Source organism: Schistocerca piceifrons, chromosome 1 (genome assembly GCF_021461385.2).
Source record: "Schistocerca piceifrons isolate TAMUIC-IGC-003096 chromosome 1, iqSchPice1.1, whole genome shotgun sequence".
NCBI classification, from domain to species: Eukaryota; Metazoa; Arthropoda; class Insecta; order Orthoptera; family Acrididae; genus Schistocerca; species Schistocerca piceifrons.
In genome coordinates, this window is record NC_060138.1 from 299,044,376 (window position 1) to 299,057,846 (window position 13,471).

Below are 13,471 nucleotides of genomic sequence, written 5' to 3' on the forward strand. Positions count from 1 at the left end.
TCATAATTTGATTTATGAACGTGTGCTTTGTGTATGTGGTGTCATTGCCAGGGGAATCCCAACCACATACAGAAAAATTATAAACTTTCCCGCAGACAAAAGGGGACACAGCTATATGAGTTGAGCCGAATAAACCCGAACGGGTGAATGTCAATCGCAGTCTGTTTATGAGTTTGATTTGGTGTGCGAATGATAAGCGTTCATATAATTACTAGCGAAATTCCTAGATTCGGGCTACCAGGGTGGAAACAAACAAATAATAGGAAATTGTCCGCAGCTCGTGGTCTGGCGGTCGCGTTCTCGCTTCCCGAGCACGGGATCCTGGCTTCGATTCCCGGCGGGATCAGGGATTTTCACCTGCCTCGAGATGACTGGGTGTTTGTGTTGTCCTCATCATTTCATCATTTTTCATGTAAGTGATGAGATTGGGTTGAGGAAAGGTTGGGAATTTGTACGGGCGCTGATAACCGCGCAGTTGAGCGCCCCACAAACCAAACATCATCATCAAAAGGAATATCTTCTCGCTGTATCCAAGAAAATGAAATTTTGACAGAAAATTTTTGCCATATAGCGACACTACTAAGGGCCAGTTGTATAGTCTCCCGTCAGCAGCCGCTTATGGCGTGGAAAACGCACTATACAAACACGTAATAACGCCTGACCGGAGAACAAACGCGGGATAACTGAACTGGTGATTCTGGCAGAGTTAGTGAAGTTAACCGGAGAAACGTTTTGACAGTGGTACGGATAGCTACAGAATTAGTGACGACAAGCTTGTTTGTTAGGACGAGGAAGGAGAAGAAACAAGGCTATCACACAAATTATATGGAAGAATATGACAGTCCCAAACGTATATAAAAATTTCGTACTGTTACTACTTTTCGATCTCATTCTTGAGAAACTGGAGCCTTTGAATGAAGTTTGAAACTATTTCCTAACATAAAACTTTTTCTTATAGTAGGCCTCATAGACATTTCATATTGGCACTTCGTGAATTATATTCTGTCGTCTTGTTTATGTAAACAACATAGATAAAGATGATCATTTCTGCCAAACAGTATCGCTAGTTTGGCGTGTGTTACAATTTTCTGCAATATTAGAAAGGTCTATTTCGTTTTAGCTAGCAGATTGTGACAATATAGATGTAATCAGATCGAGAAACCACTATTCGTATTAACAGCTTTTTCAGTATTAGACAACGACATTTTGATTTTTAATGTAGCAAGACGTTTGACGAACTTTGATGAAGTAGAAAATTCTTTTGCAGAAACGAAAGCACGTCGTTTTAAGCTGTTACAAGATTAGACAGAAAAAATGCTGGAACCTAAGGATTGAAGAAATGTGTACTGTCTTGCTTGTCTCTTGTCTTTGCCGGTTTTACGTTTCCTACGTATAATTTTATGTCACACGAAAGAGAAAGTTATTAGCTAATACGCAATAAAGAGTGCAAAGTTTCTGGAGAGTTCTTTTTCTGGTCACAAATAATACCACCCAGTATTAACGGTGAGTTGTTTTTGAGTGGGCGTAGCATATCAAACCGGCCGACTGGGAGCAGGAGAGGCGCCACAGGACATTTTAATTTCCACTGACCTGAATATAGGTCTGATGGCTTCCATTACAAAATACACATATTTGAATTCCACAGAGCGAAATACAGTGACATCCGATAGAAGAATGCTGTACTAAGATGCGTGGCACTGCACTTCGGCACACTTAAGACCACATAACAAGTCTTACATTTCCTCGAATATATGTGTTTTATGTATCAAACTCTTCAGAAAAATGTGCGCTACAAAATGAACATATTTTTAAAAACTCATTTTTTTAAATTTTTGACGGCCTATCTCAAACGCTCGAGGGGGACGCGGGGATACACCACTATCAAGATTTTGTCCCGGTTAGGAAATATCGTAGATCCGGGGATGTATCTACGTCTGTTACGTTTTCCTGTAGCCAGTATCTACCTTACCCCTAGAGATATATGCCTCTACATCCTTACATTTGTCCTCTAGCCATCCCTGCTTAGTCACTATGCGTGGTAGCCTAGCCCCTACCAATAGATTTTCAAATCCACAATTGCCTCGGATTGTCGATTATCGTATAGCATGGTTGACTGGGAGACTCTTCAGCCGCCTAATTGAAAACACTTTCCCTTCCTTCGTCTCGCATCGTGAGAGTTGTGTGTAGTGTAGAATCGTGTATGACGATGAGAGAAGAGTGTGAAACCCGACACCGGCATTTAGCTTTCTCCTCTCGAGTAGCACGAAATGGCTTGTCAGGATTAACATACGCATCAGACGTACGGATCACCATCAACAGTATCAAACCCTCTCACTTCGTGAAACATTGCGAAGCTGCTTGAGATTTAATCCAGAATATTGGCGCAAAGTCTAATGTTTGTTTGTTATTATTCAGCGCTAAAGAGAAACGTATTGTTCCACTTCAGTTTGGCATTCTCAGTGTTGCCACCAGACCATTTCTTGGATTCAAAAAAAGGAAGATTAGGGTTAAAAGTTTCTTTGACAACGAGATCATTAGAGACGGGTTCTTAGAACTGAAGACGCACAATATAATGTGAAACTGTTACCCCCGCCACTCTGCTAGTAACACTCATAACTCCCTTGAAAACTGTCCAGAACTGTCCACCTACACCTAAGACGGCTTCTTCTATTATGATGACTTGTGACGTCATTCTTAACGGGTGAACCAAGTACGGCGTCGGAATTAAATAGTGTCTTATGAATCAAATGATCCCTTGTACAATTTCTAGGCGCTTCAGTCTGGAACCGCGAGACCGCTACGGTCGCACGTTCGAATCCTGCCTCGGGCGTGGATGTGTGTGATGTCCTTAGGTTTGTTAGGTTTAAGTAGTTCTAAGTTCTAGGGGACTGAAACCTTAAAAGTTAAGTCCCATAGTGCTCAGAGCCATTTGATTTTTGTACGATTTCCACTGACAGTGGAGGTCAATATTAATATGATTTACTGTTTAAAACTAGAATTTGAATACCCTCACAGACTGCCAGTTCCGTTTGCATGCAAATCATGTTCATAATATATTGACTGAAACAGGCTGACAAGGGAATGGAAGGGCTAAAAACGCGGGCATAAATTAAAACTACTCCCAAAACGTCAAAAGAAAAGTTAAGCACAATGTGATTATACACTGCCTGAAGGCAAAATTGAAACGCCGAGAAGCGGAGAAGGAAACTAAATGAAACTTCGCAGGTTGAAAGGACATGAAATTTTACTTCAGCAATTACAGTATCGAGTCAAATGTACGAAGAACTTGGCAGTATGAGATCACTTACCGGTACGACGTTGTACCCCCTTTGGTCTGGATGCATGCGTTAACTGAGTAGAGAAGTGTGTCATGAAGATGTTGTGTACTCTCCTGATACAAGCTGGTCAACAACTCTTGTAATTGGTCGTTGATACACTGGATATCACTAGGACGAAACTGACGTGCGCACTGACAGATCTTGGGATCTTCCTGGCCATGGGAGTACCTCTGTCTCACGCAGACAGTTAATAGAGACACGTGTCATGTTGTTGTTGTTGTGGTATTCAGTCCAGAGACTGGTTTGATACAGCTCTCCATGCTACTCTATCCTGTGCAAGATTCTTCATCTCCCAGTACCTACCGCAACCTACATCCTTCTGAATCTGCTTAGTGTATTCATCTCTTGGTCTCCCTCTACGGTTTTTATCCTCCGCACTGCCCTCCAATACTAAATTGGTGATCCCTTGTTGCCTCAGAACATGTCCTACCAACCGATCCCTTCTTCTAGTCAAGTTGTGCCACAAATTTCTCTTCTTCCCAATTCTATTCAATATCTCCTCATATGTTATGTGATCTAACCAACTAATCTACAGCATTATTCTGTAGCACCACACTTCGAAAGCTTCGATTCTCTTCTTATGTAAACTATTTATCGTCCACGTTTCACTTCCATACATGGCTACATTCCAAACGAATACTTTCAGAAACGACCTCCTGACACTTAAATTTATACTCGATGTCAACAAATTTCTCTTCTTCAGAAACACTTCCCTTGCCGTTGGCGGCCTACATTTTATATCCTCTCTACTTTGACCATCATCAGTTATTTTGCTACCCAAATAGCAAAACTCATTTACTACTTTAAGCGTCTCATTTCCTAATCTAATTCCCTCAGCATCACCCGATTTAATTCGATTACATTCCATTAACTTCGTTTTGCTTTTGTTGATGTTCATCTTATACCCTCCTTTCAAAACACTGTCCATTTCCATTCAGCTGCTCTTCCAGGTCCTTTTCTGTCTCTGACAGAATTACAATTTTATTGGCGAACCTCAAAGTTTTTATTTCTTCTCCATGGTTTTTAATACCTACTCCGAATTTTTCTTTTGTTTCCTTTACTGCTTGCTCAATATACAGATTGAATAACATCGGGGAGAGGCTACAACCCCGTCTCACACCCTTGCCAACCATTGCTTCCCTTTCATGCCCCTCGACTCTAATAACTGCCATCTGGTTTCTGTACAAATTGTAAATAGCCTTTCGCTCCCTGTATTTTACCCCTGCCACCTTCAGAATTTGAAAGAGAGTATTCCAGTCAACATTGTCTAAAGCTGTCTCTAAGTCTACAAATGCTAGAAACGTAGGTTTGCCTTTCCTTAATCTATCTTCTAAGAGACGTCAACTTCTACCAGTTTTTCCATTCGTCTGTAAAGAATTCGTGTTAGTATTTTGCAGTTGTGACTTATTAAACTCATAGTTCGGTAATTTTCACATCTGTCGACACCTGCTTTCTTTGGGATTGGAATTATTATATTCTTCTTGAAGTCTGAGAGTATTTCGCCTGTCTCATACATGTTGCTCTCCAGATGATACAGTTTTGTCAGGGCTGGCTCTCCCAAGGCTATCAGTAGTTCTAATGGAATGTTGTCTACTCGTGGGGCCTTGTTTCGACTCAGGTTTTTCAGTGCTCTGTCAAACTCTTCAAACAGTATCATGTCTCCCATTTCATCTTCATCTAGATCCTCTTCCATTTCCATAATATTATCCTCAAGTGCATCGCCCTTGTATAGACCCTCTATATACTCCTTCCACCTTTCTGCTTTCCCTTCTTTGCTTAGAACGGATTTCCATCTGAGCTCTTGATATTCATACAATGGTTTTCTTTTCTCGAAAGGTCTCTTTAATTTTCCTGTAGGCAGTATCTATCTTACCCCTAGTGATATACGCCTCTACATCCTTACATGTGTCCTCTAGCCATCCCTGCTTAGCCATTTTGCGTTTCGTGTCGATCTCATTTCTGAGACATTTTTATTCCTTTTTGCCTGCTTCATTTACTACATTTTTATATTTTCTCTTTTTATCAATTAAATTCAATATATCTTCTGTTAGCCAAGGACTTCTACTACCCCCCTCGTCTTCTTACCTACTTGAGCCTCTGCTGCCTTCACTATTTCATTCCTCAAAGCTACCCATTCTTCTTCTACTGTATTTCTTTCCCCCATTCCCGTTAATTATTTCCCTTATGCTCTCCCTGAAACTCTGTACAACCTCTGGTGCTTTCAGTTTATCCAGGTCCCATCTCCTTAAATTCCCACCTTTTTGTAGTTTCTTCAGTTTTAATCTACAGTTCATAACCAATAGATTGTGGTCAGAGTCCACATCTACCCCTGGAAATGTCTTACAATTTAAAATCTGGTTCCTGAATCTCTGTCTTACCATTATGTAATCTATCTGAAACTTTCCAGTAGCTCCCGGCCTCTTCCATTTATACAACATTCTTTCATGATTCCTGAACCAAGTGTTAGCTATGATTAAGTTACGCTTTGTGCAAAATTCTACCAGGCGGCTTCCTCTTTCATTCCTTACCCCCATTCCATATTTACCTACTACGTTTCCTTCCCTTCCTTTTTCTACTATCGAATTCCAGTCACCCATGACTATTAAATTTTCGTCTCCAATCACTATCTGAATAATTTCTTTTATCTCATCAAACATTTAATCAATCTCTTCGTCATCTGCGGAGCTAGTTGGCATATAAACTTGTACTACTGTGGTAGACGTGGGCTTCGTATCTATCTTGGCCACAATAATGCGGTCACTATGCTGTTTGTAGAAGCTTACTCGCACTCCTATTTTTTTATTCATTATTAAACCTACTCCTGCATTACACCTATTTGATTTTGTATTTATAGCCCTATATTCTCCTGACCAGAAGTCTTGTTCCTCCTGCCACCGAACTTCTCTAATTACCACTATGTCTAACTTTAACCTATCCATTTCCCTTTTTAAATTATCTAACCTACGTGCCCGATTAGGGAGATGAGATTGCACGCTCCCATCCGTAGAACGCCAGTTTTGTTTCTCCGGATAACGACGTCCTCCTCAATAGTCTCCGCCGGGAGATCCGAATGGGGGACTATTTTACCTCCGGTATATTTTACCCAGGAGGACGCCATACAATAAAGCTACATGCCCTTGGGAAAAATTGCGGCTGTAGTTCCCCCTTGCTTTCAGCCGTTCGCAGTACCAGCACAGCAAGGCAGTTTTGGTTAGTGTTACAAGGCCAGCTCAGTCAATCATCCAGATGGTTGCCCATGCAATTACTGAAAAGGCTGCTGCCCCTCTTCAGGAACCACACGTTTGTCTGGCCTCTCAATAGATACCCCTCCGTTGTGGTTGCACCTGCGGTACAGGTATCTGTATCGCTGAGGCACGCAAGACTCCGCACCAACGAAAAGGTCCATGGTTCATGGAGGGGTGGGGGGGATACTTGTCATATGTGAACGAAAATTCTCGTGTCGCAAAAGCACACAACAATACTGTCGCAAGAGAGGCGACGCATGAGGAAGCAGGACGTCCATCGTGCCGTCAGAGTTCCTTCAACCTTTACCAACCGTGACCTGAAGTCATACCAGATGGCTCTCGACGCCATGACGTCAGGAGGGTGCTTCTCCAAAACACTGGGAGAATGGGAACTCTCCCGAAGCAGCTGCCATGCTCGCCCTGCGATGGTCATCCGGAGTAGTGGACTCGAACTTTCCAAGGCAACGAATTTCGTGAACTGTCGATACTTCTGTATCTGTGATTTAATCGATTAAAACATCGTCGTTTGGTTGCAACAAAGCACCTGTATCGAGAAATTTCGATCTTGTACGTTTAATGTGAAACGCCAGTAGTTTCAGAATGCTGTCCAAAGGAGTTCTCAAAAGGAAAGGTCTACTCTCAAATCAGGCTTGATAGAGTTAGTTCATGGAAGCTACCCCCATCCCCTACCAAATGTACTGTTCCACTGACAGAATGTGGTGGTTCTGACTTCCAACAGATGTTAGCAACGCTAGGCAGAATTTCCAGAAAGGAATCCAAATAGGAAAACTTGAATTACATGAATGAAACTGGTAAATTAAACACGCCTGAATAAAAGGATCAATATGGAAGAAGACGGAAATTTTACAGCAACTTTATGTAGTAGCTGAAAGCATTTGTTAACTTACATCAAACACAACTCTTATTATGGAAAATTTGGATTATGATGAACAAAGGGCCTCCTTCTGAAGCAATCGGTTACATGCAGAACGAGTGCTCGCAATCGATGCAAAAAAAGAGCAGAGAATTCAGTAGAACTGTATCGAAGTAGGTTCAACGTCCAACAGATTTCATAGGTACAGGGAGTAAACAAAAATATGGGAACGCAAAAACACAACACATTACCATGTGGGAACTCTCTTGGCATTCAAAACAGTTTCCAGTCGTCTCGTAATGCATAAATATAGGCCCTATATGATTTTCAAGGGAATCTTATCGCATTTTCCTGCAAAATATTGGAGAATACGGGTAACGATGATGAAGGTGAATATCAATCAGGCACTATTTTCTCCAAAGCAGATCACAAAGGTTCAATAATATTCAGGTGTGGTAACAGTGGTGGCTAGGGGAGTTGTGACAATTCAGGCTAGACTGAGGTTTTTTTTGGAAGAATCCACAAGAACGTAGTCCACCCACAAAAGAGGTAGCTTACAAAACCCTCGTTCGACCAATACTTGAATACTGGCCGTCTAACACCCCTAACAGATGTTGTTGTTGTTGTTGTTGTTGTTGTTGTTGTTGTGGTCTTCAATCCAGAGACTGGCTTGATGCAGCTCTCCTTGCTACTCTATCCTGTGCAAGCTTCTCCATCTCCCACTACCTATTGCAACCTACATCCTTCTGAATCTGTTTAGTGTATTCATCTCTTGGTCTCCCTCTACAATTTTTACCCTCCGCGCTGCCCTCCAGGTTAAACTGGTGATCCCTTGGTGCCTCAGAATATGTCCTACCAACCGATCCCTTCTTCTAGTCAAGTTGTGCCACAAATTTCTCTTCTCCCCAAATCTGTTCAATACCTCCTCATTAGTTATGTGATCTACTCATCTAATCTTCAGCATCCTTCTGTAGCACCACATTTCGAAAGCTTCTATTCTCTTTTGGTCTAAACTATTTATCGTAACAGATAGGATAGAGGAAACAGACCAGATCCAAAGAAGAGCAGCGCCTTTCGTTACTGGGTCATTTATTTAGCGCGAAAGTTCTAGTGGTAGACGCTGGAAGACACGCGCCCTGGATCACGGAGTGGATTGCTGTCAAAATTCAGAGTGTACGTTCCTGGAAGAGCCGTACTGTATATTGATTACTCCTACGCATATCTCGCGAAATGACCATGAAGCTGGAAGGTAAAATGAGATAAATTCTACTGACGCAGTGGCTTGCGACCAATCGTTCTTTCTGCGAACCATTCGTGACTGGAAAAGGAAAAGGGAGGAGTAACGGTGATACACAACTATCCTTCGCCACACATCGGAAGGTGGCTTGCACAGTATAGATGTAGATGCTACGATAAATATTCTGACTCTAGACCGTAGACTGTATGTGGACGGAACGGAACGACTTAGCTCCACTGCAAGGAAAATACTTCTGAAATTTTATGGACATATAATACGAGTGAACGATTCATGATTAACCAAGAAAATCTCCCGCACCGTGGAAAGCGAACCTGAAAAACTAAAGTACGATGGACAGCAACACCCAAGAGTATCTCATGGAAATCGCTGATGGACACTAACAATTAAATTGATGACAAACTGACTGAAGACTGATTCCCATAAGTTCACGTTTAAACAGTTAATCGAAAGGAAGTTGAAACTCAAAAAATCAAGGACGGTAGAAATACAACAAGTCCATATTAATAAGATGAAAATCTTGGTAAGGTAAGAAGATCAAGAAAAGTAAAGTTAACTATTAGTTCTCGTCGTCTTAGATGCTCCGAGCAAAATAATAATAAAATTTATAATAATGATAATTTAACTGCAAGACATTTTCTTTTAAATGTGTGTAAACGGAATACGTTCATCGCCTCATTCGTTCATGTAGAGAACGGAGGAGGAGATTAGTGTTTAACGTCTCGTCGACAACGAGGTCATTAGAGACGGAGCGCAAGCTCGGGTGAGGGAAGGATGGAGAAGGAAATCGGACGCGCCCTTTCAAAGGAACCATCCCGGCATTTGCCTGAAGCGATTTAGGGAAATCACGGAAAACCTAAATCATGATGGCCGGAGACGGGATTGAACTGTCGTCCTCCCGAATGCGAGTCCAGTGTGCTAACCATGTAGAGAACGTAACATTCTATCCCGCAATTACACAGCCTATGGACATTAAATTATTGCACATGGATGAAGCAACATAGTCCCGCTTTTCATACGATCATTTACAAACATTCTGGATTTTACATGCTGTGACCGTAGTATCACCACCAGACAAGAAAATATGAAGTAAAGTGAAATGAAATAGGATTCAACACACAACGTTATATTAGACAGATCTGATCTCTCAAACAATGTTCCATATTCAGACTGGAACAAATAAAAGTGGCCCGGACGAGTGGATACGATGGGACGTGAATTGTGGCAGCAGTAACGGAGGAGGAAAAGACCTACAGTTACTTCCAGCAGGATGGAGCAACTGCCCATACAGCCGACCGAACCTTGTAACACATTTACACAATCTGCATGCCTGACAAATATGTTAGCAGTGATCAGTCTGGTCGCAGCCTTGGGTGACCTCTCAGGTCACCTGATATGTCAGTGTGCAGTGACCTTGAATGGGGAGCCCTCACGTTTTAGGTGTATCGGAACAACAGTCTTCAAGACCTGCAGCAGAAAATTTCGGACGAGACTGCAGCAATTCCAGCAGTCCAGCTTCGATCCGCCTTCAGCAACTTGCTGGGAGACACTGAGGAACCGCATACAGTGGGCCGCCAGGTAACACACGTGGGAGGTGCAAGAAAGTTTCCTATCGAGCATGAGCCCAAGCAATTTCGTAGTTTCAACGAATGGAAGAAAACAGGCCCAAGATGTAAAGATGGTGGAAGAAACCAATTGCGCCGTCAAAAATTCACAGAAACGGTTTTGTTAGTGGAAAAACGAAAGCCATTGTCGATGCTAGATGAGTGAAGATGTTCGAGACATCGCTGAATACGCCGCTCAGTGAAACAAGTCTGTGCAGAACATCAATAGAGGGCAAAATCGTCAAAAGGGAGCTAGAGATGCCCAGCAAGAGAAAGGCCATTATAGGGTTAATGGTGATAGCGAAGAGGACGACGCTCAGGACGGAATCCTGAGCCCCGTCGGTTTCCTGGATAAAGGAGTCCGACAAGACAGAACCCACGCATACCTCGAAAACTCGGTCTTTTAAAAATTCCTGAAGGAAACACGGCATGCGACCGTGGAAGCCCCACATGTAGAGAGTACGAAGGATACCAATCCTCCAGCAGAAGTCGTAGGCTTTTCCAAATCGGAAAACACGGCCACAGTCTGGTATTTCCGCAGAAAACCATTGGTGACACGGGTGGATAAACTGACGAGATGGTCAACTGCAGAACAGTGCGCTCTTAACCCACACTGTCCAGCGATCAGTAAACTAAGAGACTTGAGCCACCATACAAGCCGGGCTTGAATCACATGTTCAATCACCTCGCAAACACAGCTGGTGCGATAAATGGGGCAGTAGCTAAAAGAAAGGCGTTTGTTCTTATCAGGCTTAGGTATGGGGATGACAGCGGTTTCACGCCAGCGTTTAGGAAACGTGCTCTCTGCACAGATTCGGTTGTACATATTAAGCAGAAAGTGCTTGCCCGCAAGAGAATGGTGCTGCAACATCCGAATGTGAAAAGCATCTGGCCCTGAGGCGGAGGATCGGGATGAAGTGAGAGCGTGATCTTGCTTCCTTATAGTAAAGGCGGCATTGTAGCACTCACGATTCTGAGAAGGGTATCACACGAGCCTCCTCCGCTCATTTCTGATGGAGGAAGGTAGGGTTATAGTGGGAGGAGCTCCAAATCTCCAGAAAATGGCGGCCCAAGGTGTTGAAGATAGCAACAGAGTCCACTAAGATATCATCTGCTACTATCGGCTGGAAATTGGGAAAAGGATCTTAGTCCCAGAGAGCAATCAGAGGTTGGTCCACACGATGTCAGATGGAGCGGAACTATTAAAAGAACTAGTAAATGAAATCCAGCTAGCTCTTTTTCTATCCCAAAGTACATTATGACACTGTGCTTGCATCTGTTTATAGTGAATGCAGTTTGCCATTGTAGGATGACGGTTAAAATCGCGGAGGGTATGTCTCCACGCGCGAATTGCATCGTGGCACACCTCAGTCCACCAAGGGACCAGGACACAGTGTGGTAAGAATAATTGCAAGGAATGGAACATTCTGCAATGGTAAGGGGAATGTTTGTAAGATATTCCACCTGGCCATCACAAATGGGGAAATGTAGTTCGTCGACAGACGCCAGGGACGAGTAAAGCCTCCAGGCAGTCTTAGAAAGCTGCCATTTGGGCTTAGGTGGGGGAGGAGTCAGCAGTTGGATGGCACACAGGAAATGGTCGCTCGAGTATGGGTCAGAGAGAAAAGACCATTCAAGATGATGGGCAAGCTGAACAGTGCGGAAGGAGATGAGTCAGAAAGGAACATGGGTGCTCCTATGTTAAGGCAGATGAGGTTAAGGTGTTTGAGAAGGTCAGCCAAGAGCGCACTTCTGACAGGTTCTGTGCGAGCCCCAAAGGGGATGGTGCACGTTAAATTCACCAAGTGGCAGAAACGTGTGAGGTAGCTGGCCAGTAAGCTGGAGGAAGTCTGCCCTGGTGACATCGAATGATGGAGTATTGTAAATGGTACATAGGGAAAGGACAAGTGAGGAAGGAAAATGCAATCCGCAAATGTTTGGAGCCAGGTAGCCAGGGAGGTGGGCTGACTATGAACGTCATCCTGGATAAGCATGACCCCCATGAGATGGAATGCCGTCCTTGGGGGAAGGTCGAATTGGACTGGGAAGAAATTCGAGAACCCAAAGCGGTCGTGACGACGCAATTTTGTTTCCTGGAGGAAGAGTACAAACAGTCAGAAAGGAACATGGGTGCTCCTATGATAAGGCAGATGAGGTTAAGGTGTTTGAGAAGGTCAGCCAAGAGCGCACTTCTGACAGGTTCTGTGCGAGCCCCAAAGGGGATGGTGCACGTTAAATTCACCAAGTGGCAGAAACGTGTGAGGTAGCTGGCCAGTAAGCTGGAGGAAGTCTGCCCTGGTGACATCGAATGATGGAGTATTGTAAATGGTACATAGGGAAAGGACAAGTGAGGAAGGAAAATGCAATCCGCAAATGTTTGGAGCCAGGTAGCCAGGGAGGTGGGCTGACTATGAATGTCATCCTGGATAAGCATGACCCCCATGAGATGGAATGCCGTCCTTGGGGGAAGGTCGAATTGGACTGGGAAGAAATTCGAGAACCCAAAGCGGTCGTGACGACGCAATTTTGTTTCCTGGAGGAAGAGTACAAACAGATACTATGATTCTGAGAGCAGCTATGAGTCCTCTTTGTTGAATCAAAGGCCACGAACATTCCATTGGAGGAGAGTCATGATGAGGAAAAATCAAGAGGTGTAACCTTAGGGTCTGCCGAGTCCCAGCCTTCAAAGACTCGCTGCACAGAGCCAAGAGGATCCTGCTCCATGAGGTCTACAGGCGTCAGCAGTCCCTCTTTGTCAGTCTGCAGAGTCCAAGGCAGAAAAAGAGTTGGTGATGTATAGTGGTGATATGGAGGTCAGCTGGACGAGTGCATCATGTAGCAATACTGTTGAACAGGATCTCGGAGTTAGCAATGGAGAAGACCGTTTCCCTTTGCTTGGCTTCTTGGAGCCTTTCCTGTTGGCAAAGGAAGACTCAGGTGTTTGTTGGCCCGAGGGACATAAGAAGTCTTCGTGTATTCCTTCTGTTCTTTCTGTCCTGCCGGTTGTGTAGCAGGTGATTTCGCCTTGTGAGGCAAAAGTTTGGTGACTTGTTGCACAGCTGGGGGAGGAGATTGGGACGCTATCGTGATGCTGGGCGATTTCCCGACCACGCTGGTAAATTTGATGTCTCGTGTCTGCATTGCCATGTATTTCC